This window comes from Manduca sexta, chromosome 6, assembly GCF_014839805.1.
Source record: "Manduca sexta isolate Smith_Timp_Sample1 chromosome 6, JHU_Msex_v1.0, whole genome shotgun sequence".
Lineage (NCBI taxonomy): Eukaryota > Metazoa > Arthropoda > Insecta > Lepidoptera > Sphingidae > Manduca > Manduca sexta.
The window spans coordinates 3484254-3505042 of record NC_051120.1 but is presented as its reverse complement, the minus strand read 5'-3'; the positions used below and the strand labels follow the sequence as shown (position 1 = coordinate 3505042).

At 34.6% G+C, this 20789-nt stretch overlaps 1 protein-coding gene and 1 long non-coding RNA gene across 8 annotated transcripts in view; both read right to left on the bottom strand.

The window, feature by feature from the left end:
* Positions 1-15266, bottom strand: part of LOC119192705 — a 61591-nt gene extending 46325 nt beyond the window's left edge. For all 3 annotated transcript variants that reach the window (XR_005113735.1, XR_005113733.1, XR_005113728.1), the window contains exons 1-2: positions 15003-15266; positions 11228-11412 (exon numbers count right to left, since the gene is read on the bottom strand). This is a non-coding gene — a long non-coding RNA (uncharacterized LOC119192705). The remainder of the gene's footprint in view (positions 1-11227; positions 11413-15002) is intronic.
* LOC115444450 overlaps positions 1-20789 on the bottom strand; it is a 365866-nt gene that overhangs the window by 156479 nt on the left and 188598 nt on the right. The window lies entirely within an intron of this gene.

Here is a 20789-nt window from a genome sequence, read left to right as displayed (position 1 = left end):
TCATCAGTTCTGGTGCTATTTACACAACTTAACGTTGTAATTTACTTTTTAAACATGTTGCAGAAAAGACTTGTCTTCAATTAACAACCTACTTGAGGTAAATCCTCATAGTAATACACAGCACTAATAATGTTGACCATTTTCTTTTCATGAAAAGTGACTCCACGCCGGAAGCCCGATGGGCTATGTACTACTTACTACATACTTATTACTTAGTAATATTTCGCATCACTACCATACTACAGGTGACCAATATCATTTACCTTAAAAACTCTTGATATTTTTAAAGATATGGGTTTGAGATAGTTGCTGTATCACAGCGAGATAATCTTATACGTAGATCTTAAAAGTTATTTCAACCTAGAAACCCAAAATCTTTGGTTTTACTTCATGAACGTTACAAATCTTGTATAAACTGTTGAGTTATAAAATACGTACCAATTTCATCATTTCATTATCCAGTACCCTGATGTGTACAAATGATTTGAAACAATTGGTAAGGATTCCACCAATAATGGTAAAAGGAGAAGATAAATTGCCACTCTAATGTCTATGAAATTATGCATCATTAATTCAACAGTCATACGAGAACACTCAACAAATTGCATAAGTTTCCCAACATAATTACTTGCGTTGACGTCAACCACAACATTAAATTCAAAGTCACTTTCAAAAACATTCTCATCCATCTACATTGTGTATTAACTTAAATTTTGCCACCTTTATAACAATTATAATATGACATATTGTTGACTACTCATTTTACCACAGACCTTTCTAAAATGGAGTGATGGTGACCTCACTGGTACGGTTTTGACCGGGTCTTTGATATGTGGGTGTGATTTACAAAAACTTTTTATTAATTAGTGACGGTATAGATAGCATTAAACCATTCTAAAATATGCTGATCTTTAACAATATACTGGCTGAGAATATTTTATTACAGGATCTCAGTTATACAGATAGAAATTACATTACCTAAGCGCTATGGACGCTGGGTCAAGTATTCAGAATACGACTAGTTTTAAAACATCTATACGTAAAAATAATGTAACTATCGAATATATACTCCTTCGTCCTGGAAAGGCAGATAGAGGAAAAGCCACATGCAGCGCAAGAAATAATAAATAAACCCAGACATAATGAAATCCACTGAATGAGACATACGTGAACGCGTTCGAGTAAAATTCATAATAACGGTTAATGAATAAAGTAATTATGTGTCATGTAAACAACATTGATCTAAATCCGGTCTTCGTGTAAGTTTCACTTTCTTTACAAGCATTTGTAATAGAGAAATAGTTTCTAATGCTGTCCGTAATTTATATCCGACGTTGCGACAAATGCTATGTTAATATGATATAGACTTATGAGTTGTTTGGTCAGATACAAATATGAACATGGTTGTTATCGATTATTCTGCTATGAGTTCTGTTATATTTAGAACAGTTTTTCATTTAACCTAATGAAAACATGTGTCAGTTTAACTTTGAAACAATAGCAACGATATCTAGAACATAGAAATAAATACAAAGCACTGCATGGCGCTATTCGACTGACGAAAATGATTTAGAACTCACAATGCTCAATAACACCACTTAAAATATTTTTAAACATATGCAAACTATAGTAATATACAAATGAAGGAGGCGCTTAGGCTGGCAGACAAGAAGGTTGGACACAGTACGTATTGTGAGAAGATTCCTTAAATTAAATCACTAACCAACGGTGGCTTGGGTCTTGATCTTCGCCATCGAAGATTAGCCATTATTTTGATATTTTTATACGCATTTCATTTATGTTTTTAAGATGTATAAAAATGTTAACAAATAACTTTTATAATAAAGAGCAATAATACATACTACAAAATTTTAGGTGTAAATTGTCTATCCTATACCATTGATTCCGTCTCAAATCTACTATAAAAATAAATTTCGACATCTATCACCATATCTCCCAAAACGATCTTGAAACTCATGTTGTTATCACCGTAATAGGCCGATTCGAATGGACCGGCCGATTTGTCTGGCCCGAGCATATTGCATGCCCAGACAAGCGATAACAAGTACAAGGGCTTTAAACACACTAAAACAAGAATTGTGTATGGTAAGGCTGTTCTGAATAGATGGTGAAACCTCGTGTTGATCTTCGGCTTTGTTTGAATATAATGGAGAAGTTGTGAAATAATTTATGTTCATTTTCTTGGTAGACTTTGGATAAGAGTTTCATTGAATATCTTTGTTGAAATGCTATAGAATAATATGAATGTGTGTATATGTATCTTTTCGTCTAATGAAGTTATTTTTTTACATTGCGCGGAGTTTATAATATCTCGCTGTTTCGAATATACGAGTCGAAATGATTTTGACATTTATTCAATTAATACTATCTCACATCTAACGCATTTGCATAATGAAACCTTCTAATTAGCTTTACATAAACTTAAATCAATATTCGCATCTTGATCAGATTTTCAACATATTTTCGACAAAACATTAATGAATACATTTATGATTACTTCTAAAATTTTAAAAAGCATTTGTTAAGATCTGGTTTAGTCATTGTAATAAACCCATTTAGGATACAGCCATGCCATGTTTCATTTTGGGTCAAGGTCCTTACGGCACCATTTGGTCGAATTAGGATTAATAAACGTAAACAAGGCGAGCATGTGGATTTTACTTGCAAATTCAAGATGGGTATAATATTTTGCCAGAAATAAAAAAGTGGGGCGGAAGGAAATAAAAGATAGAATCGTTACTAAAAATTCAATTTATACAGGGTCATTATGACATTGAAGTACTAAATGAAACCATATTCTTATCTACCTGGAAATAGCACTTTACAATTCATAACTTGATCCGTAGATGTGATATAAAAATGTGTAAGTTTCGAAAAAAATAAATATTAATAAAAAAAATATTTTCATTTTACGCACCCTTATGTCACTGCCACTACACTAATAGAATTTCTCGCAGTGGCATCATACTTTCAGTCAGAAATACACTCATGCACACGCCATATTCACACTAAACTACAAAGTCAGCAAAGGTGCACAATGTCAACAAAGGTGAAGACGAGTATATGGTTTAATTTAGTAACGTAATGTTAAAATGGCCCTGTATAAGTTACATATGGAGCTGATGTGATTAAGATATTAAATGGTTTGTTAAACGTCACGTTGAACCACCAAGATATAAAAACCTGAAGACTGTAAAACCTTAATATACCAATTGAAATATAAAATTCGCACATCATCCCGATAAAATGCGATAACCATAAACGTAACAAGCCGTTCGAACCCTTCCATAACCAGCAATTTGATCGAGAATTTCCAACTGTTTTCACTCAAATCGCTAACAAAATAATGACCAGCCGCGGCACCCCAACACTTTATCGCGAGCTCTCTCCACGCCCGGCTTTTATTAAATCACTCGGTTTGTTACTGAACTGCGCCCCGGGGGACGTGCGGGTTGATATCGATAGATAACCGAGCAGGGGTATTGAACATTTTGTACCGATCATTGCAAAATAATGTTCCATGGCAGAAGATTGATTTGGAATTGCAAATTTTTAAATTTTAATGCAGTGGTAAGAGTTACAAAATAAAGGTAATATAGACACGAATCTTAACAACTAAAATTATAAAATACTTGTTAAAATGTTATTGTTGAAGAAGAAACAATCAGAACGTTTTGATTCAAATCTTTTACAAAAAAAAAAACATAATTTGTTTTATTGCATTTTTGTGGTTCAATATAAAAATCAGTATCTAATATATTCATAAAACGACTGCGTGCCTCAACAAGCTTCGCATGCCAATTGTTCGCGATCCCTGCCTAACAGGCAACATTCAACTGAAAGTGAAGATAGTAAATAATACGTCAGGTATGTGTTTACGGTCCATTGCCGGTTATCCATAGATTGTACACCTTGATGACTTAATTGCGTTATGACATTCATAAGGGCTCAGAACGACTTAATCTTCTAGGAATGTGTTCAATTATTTATTGGTAATCGTTTATAAAAGCTATTTTGTATTGCAAGACAAATGCCTATAGTTGCTTTTAATAACGGTAATTAATTTGTTACAATAGCGTTTACTGGGATATATCCACGTAAAGCGAAAGAGGCAATAAAAGGAATTAACTGTATTTGTAAAACAGCGCAACTACATTTATAGTAGAATGTAAGCCCTTAGACAAGTGTGTAACCGGGTTGATGGTTCACTTTATCGGCGTTGCTTACAAGATATCTTTTACAATCGCAGATGAATCGCGAATAATTTATCAGATTTAGAAAATCGATTGAGTATTCATCATAATTTGGGCGCATGGAGCGACATTATCGTAAAAATACAACGAAGTTCTATCAATAAATACCCTTAATTAACAAAACGTTATAGCAAGGCTTAATAATTTTATACAGTGGTAATATTGCATACAAACAAATTCTCAATCATTAAAATCCCAAAAGAAATAAATAAAAACATTTATTAACATCATTTAACCTAAAAAAAAACTCCATAAATGGTACAAATTAATGTAATGCACCACAAAGCGATCAAGGCAGGATACACGAATGAAAAGATTTAATAACAAGAGGAAACTATTAAGTTGTCGCAACGCATCCTATAGTGTAACATCGGCCAGAGATTTATGTAAACCGTCAGCGCGTCGTACAAAAACTAATATAAATAGAACAACTATCGACCTGTTTTAACTTTTGATCTCTTGTTTGGATGGTTTGAAAATGTTATGTGTATTGAGGTTAAAGTCATGCGAATGGCGTTCTTTTTGTGAATCAATCTCTACGATAAATAGATCTTGTTAAACAAAGATTTGCTGTTGCTAGACGAAAAAATATTTTGTGCGTAATGGTAGAAAAAAAAATTATATTTATCTTTCGTGTACTGATAATTTAATAAGGGACAGTAGACAGTAGAAGACTATGTGGACGAGCACCTACCCGTTGGTCTGATAAAATAAAGGTATAATAGAACTTCTTATTACCACTGCCCTAAATAAAGCCGAAGATAGGAGGGCTTGGAAACAGCTCGTCAACGACTGTCAAGAGGTTTCAAGACGAACACGACCTTCAGTGATAAAGAATGTGATCCAGAAAAAGACTGATAATTGAAACCTTATTTTAGACTATTGTGTATATAGTTCATAAATGGTCAGAAAATACAGAGCTTAATGTTGTACGAAGATTTTATTAGCTATAGCAATATTTGTACTAGGTTTAAATGCAAAAACTTTTTAAGACAAAATACGAATCTCATACATCGCTAAAACAACATAATACACCCACATTTTTGCAACCATAACAATACACCCCGAGAATTTAGACCACCAACAAAACCTTGAAGCAGTATTCCATAAGCATTAACAAGTGCGTCCTTCAAAGAAATTCGTAAAACAATACGCACAACACAATTTATACAGACGTTGACGTCCGTCGAACAATTAGAAAGCCCTTCGCGTGTTCAATGCGTTATTCTTAATGAGATTTTTACGTGAGCATCGATGTTTACTCGTTAAATAATAAAATCAAACAATATACCGTTGGAATTATTAACCTACTGTTTTAACAACATAAGACTGTAATGCGTTTGGAACAACTGTATAGTTAAATTTTGTTAGAGGTATTTAAATGTTCTTCAGTAGAAAACAAAATTGCTGTCAAGTTCAACATGCCTCTGTTAACTTCCTCCAATTCCATTCGATCAAACAAAAGCAACTGAGAAGGACGACTGACATGCGAGTTCTTAATCACTCGGCTACTCGTTATTTCTCAATCAATTCATTTAATGGACACTCGTTCATTCAGTTGCCATTGGGGTGCAAGCATCCTGCTCAGAAAAGGTTTATGGGACAGTTATTATTAGACTGAGCATTGCAAACATCTTTCCATAAAAATCTTTAGTTTCATCGAACCGCAAAGGGTACAATCTGATTGTCTAAGTTTTTAGTTCGGACGCGATGTTCGAATTCCAATAGACGTCAATAACACTGCCATGAAAACTGAGTTTATAGTTTGAGATATGTTCGCTGAATACGCATTGAGACAAATATTTCGAAACAAGCAGGGGGATATAGTAGTATCAAGGCTGATTTCGATAGCGTGTTCTGAATTATACGTTTCAGTTGATCTTGAAATAAATTACTGATAATACATAACCATGTAGCTGAAGTGGAAGGTTGAACGCGTAGTTACTGGTGTAACGTATACTGACTTAAATAAAATATTCCTTGTAAATACATGGAAAACACTGAATAAAAAGGATAATTTGATGAACTCCACAGAAATCCACAAACAACAATTCATCACGCTTGTATTTGTAAAGAAGAAGAACAATGTGAATTTATTGACGAACAACAAATAGTAGAACATTATGAACTTGCAGATGCTATATCCACAAAATGTCATCGGAAATATAAATTCAAAGTAAAATTACGTGATGTAACAAACAATAAAATGGTTATAATAACACACGGCCGGTGGTCACAGGAAAATGTTCGCCATTTCCTCGCGGCGCATCGTTGCGAGCACAGATATTCTATTTATTGCTCCGGTGAATAACGCAGTCTGAGTAACGTTTATGAATCAGTACAATGAAAATTTGAAGTGCTTAAACCCGGTTGTTAAGGAGACAGATCGTTGTCATTTTGGTTGGAGTCTATGCGATAATTTTTGGTTGATATATTAGGATTAGCTTTTGCCCGCGTGAAAGACTTTTTCAGAGATAAAAGACCTGCTGTATAATTTTCCGAAATAAAAAGTAGCCTATGTCCTTCCCGGGATCTAAAATTATCTCCATACAAAATTTCATCGAAATCTGTTAGGTAGTTTCGAGTTTATCGCGTTCAGACAGATGAGGCGAGTGTCTTTGTGTTATAGTATGTTTTTTATAACTTTATACTTCAGCTTTATATAATAGTATAGAAGTACAGATCACTTAAGGATGTTAATTTACCGCAGGCGAAAATATTACTTTCATTAATTATACGCATTTTATTCATGTTAATTCTGAGGTTGAAATTAACAAATTTTTTACTCGATCTGAACTTCGTGACAATTACTTAAACATAGTTATTTTGTAATAAGTCAGTAAACAAGCTTGAAATAATCCGTTATAGGGTAATCAAGTGTAAGAATTCATTTAATCACGTCTATTGACGTAAGAAAAAGGGAATAACCATTAAACATATTTACCGTTAAAACTACAGACTGTTTACGATGTAACAGCACATGATCGACGTTCGTCTGCCGGCGTCGTATGGCGGTCGGCACTGTTTGTTTATGATAAGACCACCGTTGGCCCCAACATTTGAACAAACATTTGCTCGTCTAATAAGCATGGGAAATGGAGAGCGGTTATTCGGAACGGTCGCAGCGGGTTCATTGATAGTATTTATTTATAGATCAGGTTTTATTTGAGTCAACATATGAGTTACGGTTGTTACTATGTCGACGACGAGTAAAACCGGAGCGGTTATCTATGACGAACTAAGCGGCTACATCGAGGTTTTAAAAATATTTACTAAGGATATTGATTTTTTGTCTTTTAATTTAATTTGACCTCTATGACTTACATTTTTTTTGTCACAAAAGTTTTGTATTGATGCTATACTGTCATAGAAAATAATTAAATCTTAACACCTATCTTAGGTTTATTCAAAATTGAACCTTCACTCCACACAAGACGATCCATCACCGCGTACACCACAGCGTCGTGTTTTTCAACATTAATTACCCAAAACATGTTCAAAATTCGCACAACTGCGGCATTGTGGTCACAAAAACTGACCTAGTCCGGATAACAACTGACTGCAACAATAACGGTACATCTAGATTACATTTCGACTGCCCGATGCCACTAGCAATGCCATTGTTGCGTTCGCGAATGGTTGAATATGAAAACGGCACAGTATAGTTGATGGACAGAAGTTTTGTAGTTATTGACGGCTATGTTGTTTGGTAACGTTATATAGGTTGCTGCATAAGCTGAGGATTGGATGGTCTCGAATCCGATTTTGAAGTCGTTTTCTAATTGTGTTTTCTATCGCCATATACTCAGTACTGGATCAATTGAAATTTATCTTGTCTTTGACAGAAGCTATTGCCTAAATTACATAAAGTATCATATTTGTCTGTTCTGCATAATAATCTTTAATTCATTTCAGCACATTGCCGAACAAAGAACGCGAAAACATGATAAAAAAGGTAACCTTTTTGGTGCAAAACGTCGAACAAAAGCAAATCAAACGAACCAGCGCGAATCAGGGCATGAAGAGAGCGTTGCGGAGCCGGATTCGCGTCAGACCACTGCCTCGTCAGCCCGCGAGCGTATCATTAGCCGAATGTGTGGAGGCGGACAGTATAGGTATGATTACAGTATAAGGCTAATGATGGAACGAAACGGGATTTGGCAGTGTCGGGAACTTTGAATTTTGTGAAATTGAAATTTCGCATTTAAGGCGGTCTTCTCCGAGAAACGTCGCGCTATTTTTAGCAACTATGTTTTCGAAATTTATGATACAAGTATGGAAAAAAAAGCATAATATGCAAAATATTATCTTTAATTTGCTTGTTTAACCTTTTTAAATCTAGATTTTGTACACATGATTTGCGACATACATCATTAGATAAACAATTTAGTAAGGAATATTTGTGTAGTTTAAAATTTTCGAAATCTCTAAAATTGTGTTTTTAAAGAAACCAATCATAAATCTTTGCATATTCCCGCTCGTAAATTTGCACCGTTAAAGAACGGAACGAATGCTTCAATCCGTTTGCTCGAGGAAGGGCATTAATGGATTTTAAATAAAGCATTTTTTAGTCTGCCATAGGTGGTGTGGAAATATTTGGGGGAAGCCTATATTCATCAGTGGACACTCTGTAGATAATCATTATGATAATTTCCAAGCATATTGTTGGACTTCTTATAAAACTTTACATAAATGCACTTAACTTGATCTTATAAAAACCACTAAAATTACAAGAACCGGTTATCAAAAAGCCTACCATTTTCCGTCCATTCCAATTTCAACACACCTTCAACTAGATAAACGCGTTACAGCAATTAAGGTAATAAATCGTGTACGAAAATACGTAAGGGCAATAGGTCAGTGAGCCAACCAACCAGTCTAATGTACTACGCGCGGCAACGTAAAAATAACCCAGTACGTTCTCATAGTTCGTACTAGATCTATCAATCAAAGGGATTTGGTGAAATTCATAATGTCTTCAAAAGAAGCAATCAGTCAATCTTCAAAGTCAATGAAGCATGATTAATTGAAGTGACAAAGTTAAATATAAAACTTAAAACTATTTATAGATATTGATTGTATCATACCAAGTTTTAAATCACTGATTGTTACAATATAATTAAGTTTTAGACAATAAATAGAAACATTATTGTTAGAGGAATATTTTCGCATTGGAAAAAATCATTTCACTCACAGCCCTACAAAAGATAATTTGGGATTGAAAACAAGTTTCTAAATGTTTATATTGTTATAATGTGTTGTGACTACTCATTGTTATTCCTAAGACATTAATTTAATTACTACGTGACCAGTTTAAAACCTTGTTATAAACGTATACATCGACATCTAATCTCTCCGAATACATAATTTGGAAGGTTTCGCATGTAGAAAGTTCAGTAAAGATTATTTTATGTTCGTGTTTGTCGCTTGCGGCGGCACGTCCGTCGAAAACGAAAGTTAATCCCTTTGAATGAACCTCTTCCTTAGAGACGAGATCTATCATAGCAGTGACGATAGGTGAAATTTACCGAAATGGAACAGACAATACATATAGGATTCATGCGTATGCGTATGCACGATGCATGAATGCGGTCTGCAAATTGTTCTAATGATAATTACATTCTACATAAATTCACCATAAAGGGTAGCTGACAGGAATCGGGTTATTAGGACCCGACGCCACTGGTACATAGACATAATATGTATGTACCGGGTCATTTTGACATTGCTTTAATAAATGAAACTATTTACGATATTCTAATCATTTATCTTTAGACTATGGAATTTGTTTTCAAATAGCTTATGACAAATCGTTGGAAAATTACGAGGTCCTATGTAAATTTTTACTTACGTTGTAAAATGATATTAACAATTTTCATGTGAGTAAAAAATTAAAAAGGTAATAATTCATGACTCCCTCTTTATTCATCTTTCGGTTTTATAGGATTGTTTTTACTGAAAAAGACATAGAACTAGGTGTTATATATAATTAAATATGTGGAAAAAATATAAGAATGAGCCAGCGAAATGCCATATGTTTTGTTAAATAATAGTACAGAATTTAATTGTACACGCTCCATTAAATGGGTACCCTGTTCCCCTAGCTCTATAATAGGTCACGTTCAGCTGCACCCACATGGATTAGAACATTTAACGACTAGGGAAAAAATCTAAAAAGTTAAGGGTCTAATAAACACAGTACATAGGCACAGTACTCTGCGATAAATATTACACATCAAGTAATAAAGAGATTCGGCAAATCGACGGCAAAAAATAATTTATTACGAGTAATAGAAACGATGTTATACGAAGCCATCTAAGCTATGTCTTTCTAAGCCAATGTGTGATATTTATCGCCCAATACAGTACTAATATTGTGAAGTTAATATATTTCGCGATAGGAAAAATTTATGGAATTGAAATTAACACTCATGGCAAGTAATAAACCCTTCGAACTGTGGATTAGCTACCAACATGTTTCGAGACACACAATACGTGTTAATTGTTATATCTATTGGAATAACGAGCAGAACTTCACGTTTACACTACACACGCTGACTCCTTGATATTCTCGGAAGAATCGTGAGTAATTGCACTCTATTACTAATACACTAAGAAAGTTGGGTAATATAACACAACTGAGAAATAGGTGGTGTTTTCAGACACGAATTAAAAACTTCTTTTATTTTTACTCTAAAAAGTGTTAATGCATACCTAGTTATATATTTGTAATAAAGTTGAAGAACAATAACATTTTATTTTTTTCTTTTCATGTCCATTCGTTTGGGATGCCATAGACACACAGATAACCCATATTAAATAATAATACCCCTTTTTTACGGTGGGGTTATAAATTATAATTCAGGCATTATAAACGACATAAATTTCATCGACACCATGAACATACTAATCATCTTAGCTTAATTGCCAAAATGTATCCAAAAATGACTTACCTATAAGTCTGTATCATCATTCATGACGCGGAACACTCCGGAAGGTGACGTCATCGTGGTAGCAGCGGACATCCAGTAAAAAAACCATTGAATGTATAATAATAAAATATATTTCGTATTTGTACTTGTTTGTATAAGAGCACTTGTTACAGGTCACTTTGCTTTAAAATTTCGATATTGTTCGTCTAGAAAAGAAATCACAGTGTCCTTTTGGTATACAAATAATATGAAATCATGCGTGAAAACAATAAATAATAAGATCCTTTCTAAGGGTCGCAAGCACTTCAAAGTCTTGACCACTAAACAAGATGCGGGTTAAAAATAGTTATATAATACGAAAAAAAAATTAAAACAAGACCGTAAAATATTATCGAATCTACATTAATGGACCTTGTCCTTAGCTTTATAAAAAGGATGAAATGCGGGCCTTTCATCGTCAATCGATATTCAACCGTAATGGGACGGAATAAAGCTCAAAATAAAAATAACAACAAAACAAGTCCAAGGCGTTGCGGTTATACAAAGGTTAATTTTACGAGCGGTGTTTATTTGATAAAGTATAAATTTAGTAACAATTAATAGACATGAACTATTTGATTATGGTGAACCAACGCATTATTCCGCGTAAAGACATAACCAAACCATATAAAATTATTAATAAATATTACAGTTTACGTCATGCGTCCATAATATTTGCGTTTCGTATTTAGTAAGAGGAATGTTAAATAGTGATGTTATTAATTTCTGAACTACTAATAATTTTACAATAAGGGCTTATTTCCCAACTTATGATTAAATGCTACCCCTCATATAAATGTATAAGCCAACCAAATACAAAAGTCACACACTAATTAATACTCTTAAATAAATGATAATAGAATGACTACTATCTACATTAGCTGTTTAATACGATAACTATCAAATAAAAAGGTACGTTAAATTTTTGAAACTTACTCAATGTAGAAAAAAATAATTAAATATCATCTATTTTTATTTCAAAGTAAACCCCAACTATCAGGATCAAGTACTCAAGGACGTTTACTATATTTCGGCACCTGCACCGCAAACAACTTTAAAAAATTGAAAGGAACAGGTTGCAAGTTGCAAAAAGCATACAAAACTAGATTATGAGAGGCGACAGTCGTTTTTAGGCACCTTACTTCAATGTTTAATTCTATAATTTAGGTAATGATAATTTATTCTCTGTTCTATTAAAAAAAATACTAATTATATAATCAAATAATGCTTACGTCTACCCAATATTATAATATGCAGCAGTTTAACTATTACGTCTATATTTAGAAGAACTTATTTACGTCCCAAGACCTCAAATCTATCAGTCTTATAATTTTATACATACCTAAATATATAAGTTATATATGTGTTAATTTACGTCTTCAATGTAGAAAATTCTAAATATTGTGAGGAAACCTCGCAACGTTGCTCTCGCTAGTCAACGATCGGAAATTCTAAAGGAAAATGTGTTTCCGCAAATACCAACTGGATTTCAGCATATGAATCACAGTGTTGCCGCTCGCATTAATTTCACTAATAGTTTGTAGTCGATGGACCGTTGCGAACATTCTTAATCATTATACGCTTTGGAAGTTGAAGTTTTATAATCGAAATTAAGACTTATTTTAGAGAGATTAGAATCGGATCCATGACATGGTTTAAGCAAGGTCTTTCTGTATGTACAGCGCTATTGTTAAAATCGATGAGATTCTAGTTTTACTTAAAAAAAAATATTTCACCTTTCAAGCAAGTGTTACTATCATATAGAAGGAAAGTATGTCCTCCAGTCAATGGTTTCCCTAATTACTCCTCATTCGGGATAGATACGTAAGCTTATATCTTTGTAATAGAGCCCGATTGTTTTGATATACTTTTATATATTAATAGAATTTTGTACAAAAGCAAACTGCTTGATCTTCACCTCACCTCTAGTAGTTTCGCATTACCCAACCACCATAATTGACTTATTACAAAGCCGTTATAATGGTTTTTCAACTGTAAATGTACGGCGTAGGCATATAATTTGACGGTTTATTTTCACTTTCATGGAAGCGATATTTTCATAGCTTGGCACATTGCCATTATTCTTATGCAACCCATATTTTTAACAGTGTACCTTTGGATGTAAACAACATGGTAATAGAACATGCAAAAAGCAATGAATTTGCGAAGGTGAATTGGGCAATTCGAAAACAGATCGTGAGTTTAAGTTAGATAAGAGAATTCAGCAGCGGAAAAAACGGACAAATGAAATCACGTTTCAAAACTTAGCCAAGCGTGCAACAAGTTGCAAGAAAACTGGCGATTCGGACGCGCGTTCAGTTACGATCGTGAGTTGTTCTTGTGTCTTGTTTGCTTGTAAATTAACTTTTTCGGAACGTATTTTACGCATTGAAATGAACTGGTAATGATCTGAATAATTGGGGATGACTTTGATGTATCAAGATCTGAATAAATTTAAAAAATAATCTTTCTTTGTTTCGCACACTAAGAATTAAGGTGACCTAACTCAAGAGAGACGCTTTGTGGGAAACATATAAAAACAATTTGAAAATAATATAAAAAGGCAGTGAATTGGGCGGTCGCAGCAAAAGTCTATCTGTTTCTATTTTATAAATTTGCCTTTTCATGCTTAGGAAGGTTGTTTTTTAACAAAATCAGAAAAATATTATAAATTTTGAGTTAGATCACTTTAGTTCTAAGGGTGCGATATTTCAGTTTTTAAAACATTTGTCGTGGTCATGTCATCGTGCCGCGACTACGTTAGTTACAAATGAAACATTAAGTACAGTCGTGAACAGTAGTACTTGATAGTTGATGAAAACAACCTCGTAGAAGGCATTAGATTAATAGTTATCAGGAAGTACAGACGAGTTGACAACGTTAATAATAAGGGTACCGTGCAATTAGTAAACAGTTGCAGCGAATTACCGACGCCTGCGTCTGCCCACATACGATGTTTATTGGACCCACTTAACTATGATTTATGTGTATATTTGTGCTAGAACTCATTTCATTCTCTAGATTAGATTAATTAAAATGATTTTGCCAACTTCGATTTTATTACTTAGGCAGATGTAGGTTAGGCGAAGGAAATTTCTTTAACCAACCTTAATGTTAATCACCTTAATTTGAAAATAAAAAAAGCATATTAATTTTAATTAAGATCAAAAATATTATAAAGGAATGCTATAACAAGGCAGGCAGACATCGATCACCGGCACGGTCCACAGCTAAAATGTCAATTACCGAACGAATAGATATGTTAATTGAGCCTGTGCACAGCTATACAAGGCGAGCGCGGGAGTCGGAGATGTTTAACCTCGAAACAGAAAGTCACAGGCTGCACACACCGGCGAACGGTCAAGGCAGATAACTCAGACGAATGCACGAACAAAATGATTTTACACCTTCGACAAGGATAAGCTAGTGATAACAAAACGCACGGAAAATTAGCAGGTGACGATAACCGCAACACGATCCGTAATAAAACGTACAAAAATAATGATGATGTAAGTAAATTTATAACCTTTCGATGCTCGAGATACCTAAAGATGTTACGAATTTCGTTCACAAGAAAGACGCCCGCATATGTCAGGATAACCACAACCGAACCGCACTCGCAAACTGGTTTCGGTGCACTATTATTATTAAAGGCTCGTGCCAATATACGGGCTAAAACGTGCTCTGACACCACACAGACAACAATGAATCGTGTTAAACGCTTAATTATTACACCATTAAAGCGAATTTTATATACCAAAAGGACACAAACTGGATGCTTCAGAATATTCACACGCTGTTAAATTCCATAAAATGTTCTGTTTTTATAAACTATTAAATCCATGCATTCACAAACACATCCATATGTAAGGCACTGGTGCGATTATTTTAATGTAAAACAGTTTTTATGATTATTTTTCAAATAGTAAATTCTCGGTTTGAGCGCAACGAACTGCCTGCATCAGTCGGCCGTGCGCGGAGCCGGCGACTCGCAAACTGTTCCATTCCGTTTCAAAACTAAACATCAACGGCCACGCGGAGGGCGCCCTACTCCGCCATCTCCCTCACCATGCGAAAATCGTTCACGTGCGAGCGAGACGGCGATCATCGTATGTTGTTCAGGCCTTATCGCAGGATAAACTTTACAGCGACGTGAATAGTTTCCGAACGTATGCCAGAGAGGAATGGGGCGATTAGTTTTTTTTGTGCATTTAGCAGGACTTTTTACTTCGTGTCGAATGTTGGATCGGTTTGAACTTCTATTTATGTTATCGTGGCCCGTTCGGGCGGAACGGGACGCGCGAGACAAGACAATGTTCGAAAAGGAAGTGGCGACGAATGACCAAGGATTCTCGGAAGTTTATAAATATAAACACGGAGCCGACGATAGGCACATTAATAGATTTCTTTCCAGCTCAAGGCCGTCGATGAAATCATACTTGCAAATCTGATATGAAAGCTAATCGCACTGGTCTTTACTTAGCTCATGAATATGCAAGCAGCCAGTACTCTGTGTGTGCACTTTACTGATCCACATTTACAACAATTTCAACAAGTGGTAACATCTCACGATTTTGGTTACGACTGGGTACGTTCACGCACGCTGGCCCCGATTCAAGAGCGCTATCTAAAAACATCTCGCCCCGATCAAACAAAACCTCATAAATCCCACTTTACCAGACCATACTACAGATAGGAAATTGATAATGTTACTATGGTATGAAGTCATAAACAAGCAACTATGTTACCAGGCCTTTCCAATCGTTAAATCTTGATTATTTTTCTCTTGTCGATATTAATTCTGAAATTCTAATTTGTATTGCCAATTGCATAACAGTCGGTAGCAAAAGTTTGATTGGTACTAATTTCGCCACTTCCTGTCGTCAAACAAACTTATCTCAAAGTGGATACATTATCAGACACAATTGCTGACGAAAGTGTTTTAAAGAAACAAATCATAATCGCAATACATTGCACAATACATTTGAATTCATAAAAAGAGATAATAACGGATGTAGAGGAAGTTGAGATTGAAAGAATCGATCAATTGATACGTACAAACAATTTAAAGGCAGTCGTTGCGAATGCTTTTTTACTGGCAGATATAAAATGCCTTTAATGTCGGCTGTAATAAGAAATAAATTATTTAAATTTTATGCACAGATTACCTGAGTACTAGAATGCAGATAGTATTAAAACAAGCGTAAAATAGGTCTTCGCCGGGTCCGATAACGTAAGAAACCCTACTGGTATCAGGTTGTGGTAGCTTGACCAACGCCAAGCAGCGTTCAATAATCTAGTAATTAAGATAATTTAAAATAGATCTTGTTCCAACTTTCTTTTATTGCTTTATTAGATGACTTTAATGACGAAGGGCACAAGACCCTGATGTACTAAACGTTTTTTAAAGCAAAAATAACTAACGTCCAAGAGGCATATGAAAAAATCCTTAAATAATTTTTGCTTCATTGTTGATAAAACTATAAGTAACGAACCAAATTAGGTCTTAATCAGAATTGTATTACGTACAAAATCCTTACTCATAGAAACCATTAAACACATCTGATAAAGACAAACACAATTCACGTCTATGAGACATTATGTAAAACGGCGAAGACCAATTTGCTTAACAACTAATAAGTAATGAATTCATTAAACGTTTACGTGCAGGAAATTACGTACAAAAATTACGCACAATTGTCACAAAACAAAATAAGAATAAAAATCGGTTCATTGGTCATCGGGTGCTCACTTTCTCTCGATAAACGTTTAACTCCGGGATGGGCGACGGATGACTCTTGTAAAAATGAAGACAGTGAAATGCATAATTTTATGATTGTGTATGCTCCGGTGGCACCGATCACACCGATAAAAACCCCTTGTGTGAGCGTTAACAAGATTGTTTTATAATTGTCACTTATCATGCGTGATTGATTGTGCTATGAAGTGAAACCGCTTGATGTATTTGTTCGAAAATTTAATGCCACGCTGAAGAACGTTTGAATAACAGTACCTATTAGACAGGCATGCAGGTAGTAAGCAAATTACTTAGCCCATCAATTTACTGAGGCGACAAGAGGAAGTTAACCCATATTCAAAGATTGACGACAGACAAACAACTTAGCAACAAAAAGTTCGATATGGCCGTGGCACCCTTATCTCGGAGTTTCTCAATCTTGTCGTGACAAATGTTAAAAAATCCGAGTATCATAAAAGATTTTAACGCAACACACTTTCTAACAAAACGAACAAACATCAACAAACGCAAAAGATTGACGCTTTTCAAACGATGACACCTCGAGACGAATCTGGATCGAGTAACAATGCAATGGACTGATTTCCGAAAGAGCTGCCACACTTTCACCGGTCCCTTAACTCGCTGAGCATGAAGATACTTATATATGCTTTAGTCATTACGCGAACGTCGATAAATAATGTTGATAAACATGACCGCGCTAAACGCCCGTGTGAATTTCGGTAAGAATTTGTAACTTTGTTAACGAATTTAACAAAGTATTTGCTAGGGGTCAAACGTAATTGCTTACAATTTGGTGTTTACGCAACTTGTTCATGGATCAAATTGTTCCATAAAACGGTGTATTTTCCGTCAATTTCACATGGATAATAGTTACCCAACTTCAATTTTATTGAAACGTTTAGAAAATATAAACGAATATTAAGTCAAAGATATTTCCAAAGCCAAATATAATTAATTGTGAAATCAAATAAAAGTTAGATCTTCAAGAAATTTAAAACACATAAATTATGAGCAAAACATGCATATTAAAGTATATTTGTTACGATTTTCCCACATAAGAAAATGCGTCTTAATACTTTATAATATCCAAACAATTTAAATGCACAACACATATTTAAAAAAATAGTAAATAGTCTTCACTAATGCTCATACATAATTTCATTTTAAACAATAAGTTCAAAGCATAACTCCATGCAGCCGACATGCACTTAGACGTACAAACAATATTCACTTGTGCGGTAATGCAGTCACGTTTTCGTAATAACAAAAGAAAAATCTATAAGTAGCAACGGTAACCAACTATTACAACTCCGTGAACTTCGCAATCTTCAGGTTGACTAGATAACATATTTGTTAAAATACTGTTTTACACTTTCCCCCTTATTCATAAACGTTTTTTATCTAAGGACGGAGTAAAGCTGTGATAACAAGCCTGTTTCTCAGTGCCCAACGGCACTGAGAAATAGATAGGGCCGTTGTGATTGGTTATTATTGTTGTATTTCAATATTAGCCAATCACAACGGCCCAACGTCTACGCACTGCGAAGACTGTCATGCCGTCAGCACTGAGAAACAGACTTGTTATCACAGCCTTACTCGATCGTTCGATAAAAAACGTCTATGAATAAGGGGGTTTGTTTTTTAACTTTATTCTTTTTATAACTTAATTCTCTCTTATAACAAGACTGCAAACCAACTAGGTTCTTTGATAGTGAGTGATCATTAGTGTTGTTTTTTTATATAGATATTCCCTGACTAAGGGTAGTTAGGCTCAGGACATAAAATTATAGTAAAAAGATTGCGTTCTCACAGAGGAGATTGCATGACGTTTTTTTGTAAGGCAGTACCTATCTCCCCATTCATTGGTGCTGTAGACAAGGCTACTTCAATACGCAATGATTGAAAATAGTCTCTTTAAACCCAATTTTTTTATTACACAAGCGAATCTATATAACTAAACTTTGGCTGACAAACAATTTTCAGAAACCCACCACCAGTTTAAAGAGAGAGCTTAAAATATATTTCTATTACCGTAATGTAAATGAAACCGCATTCAAATCGAACACCTGTGCGGACAATATATCAAAGGAGACTGGTGTGCTTCCTCAAACAGTGGTAATGGACGTTATCTCTTCATTTGTATCTACAATTATTACTTTACGCTTCCCGGTGCTCAGCGAGCTTGCGCAGTTTCCGTGTGTAGCGAGAATCTAGATGTTCCACGTTCACTTTTTTGTTTAGAAGTTAATATAGCATATGACTAACCTCATGGTTATTTGCCACAACAACTTTCTTGAGCTTCATAGTACCCGTGAAGACCTGAGAACATCGGAGTGCGTGGAGCAATGAAAATTTGAGGAAGGTGGCGTCCGGCCCCGACAAACTTATTGACCGTTCGGAAGTCATAAAAAAATCTGGTATATCGTGATATTTCCAAGAGTTTAATCACAACAAACTTTGACAATGATTATGTAAATTATGTATTTTGTCACAAGCATTATTAATATTAGGAAACACCACGAGTCAAAGCAGCATCAATACAACAATTTGAGAAGAATTAAGAAAAAGTCCATTGACGTTTTAAATGAGCATCTTCAAAGATTCAGTAATGAGTTTGGATTGGACATTCAAAATATTTGTTTATGTGGTACCCATAGACCACGATTTTAAAACCCGTCTTTTCCGTTAAAATAGTCAATTTAATTTATATTATTGTTGGCATATGTCTCTATGACGCAACGGAAACGGCCATCATTATAAACCGGACATTTAACCTTGCATCTTATTTTTCTCTCTTAACGTTTTTTGCAATATTCTAGAAGTATTATTATATATCTAGAAATATTGATGTCTATCTTGTTATCGTTGGTTTTTTCTCTTTTTATCGTTTTTTTATCCTCGTCAACATACTTAAAACGTTATTTCTTTCGAGATAAGCTATATTCATGTACTTAAAGTTAATTGACGCACGTTAGATACATAATAATAACAATTACGCAACCAAACCTCATAAATACATAAATCTTTAAACACACTTGCACCTTTGTCATTATTCCAAAAACCTTACTCAGTTCTTTAACAAATAACAATTGTTACAAAACTTACATCATTTGCAAAATCACATCTGCCATCATCGATAGCAGAGAATGATATCTAACTGATCAATAATTGGAAACAAGACGTCATTTCCTTGATACGTGAGCTGCTGTTGCAAGCGACGCCCACAGCATCACACCCACGTGAGAACGTCGGTAATGATGATGCACCGCGAGAGATAAGCGTCTACAATCTGGTCGGGTAACAGGTAGCCGCTATTTATGTTGCTTTTGTGTTTACTACACGTAAAAAAATAAATTTTTGTATTGGGTTACGAACCTCAGCTCAGGACGGTCGCTGGGAGAGGATAAAACCAACCATTAAAGATGAACGTAATAACGACAATCTATCCATTATTGTGCTTTGTACTATTAGAACAACTATTAGAAGTGACGAAGAACGCGGCGAGGATGGAACTGGGGTCTTGTAGAGTGTAAGAGATTCAGGAATTCCTTTTTCCGATGAATAGCCAGAGTGTATCGTCCTCCGGGTCTGTAAGAACTTGACAAATAGTATACATGATATGTTTGATGGTAAATGCAGCTTTCCTACGGTGACAGGTGTAAACATGTTTTGTAGTCGCTAGTGCATAAGTTGGAGTGACAGCTACTGTAAATATTGCTGATATCTTGTGAATAATGAAATGATTAGTCAATTGACATTTGGTATGGATTTAAAAATATCAAGGAG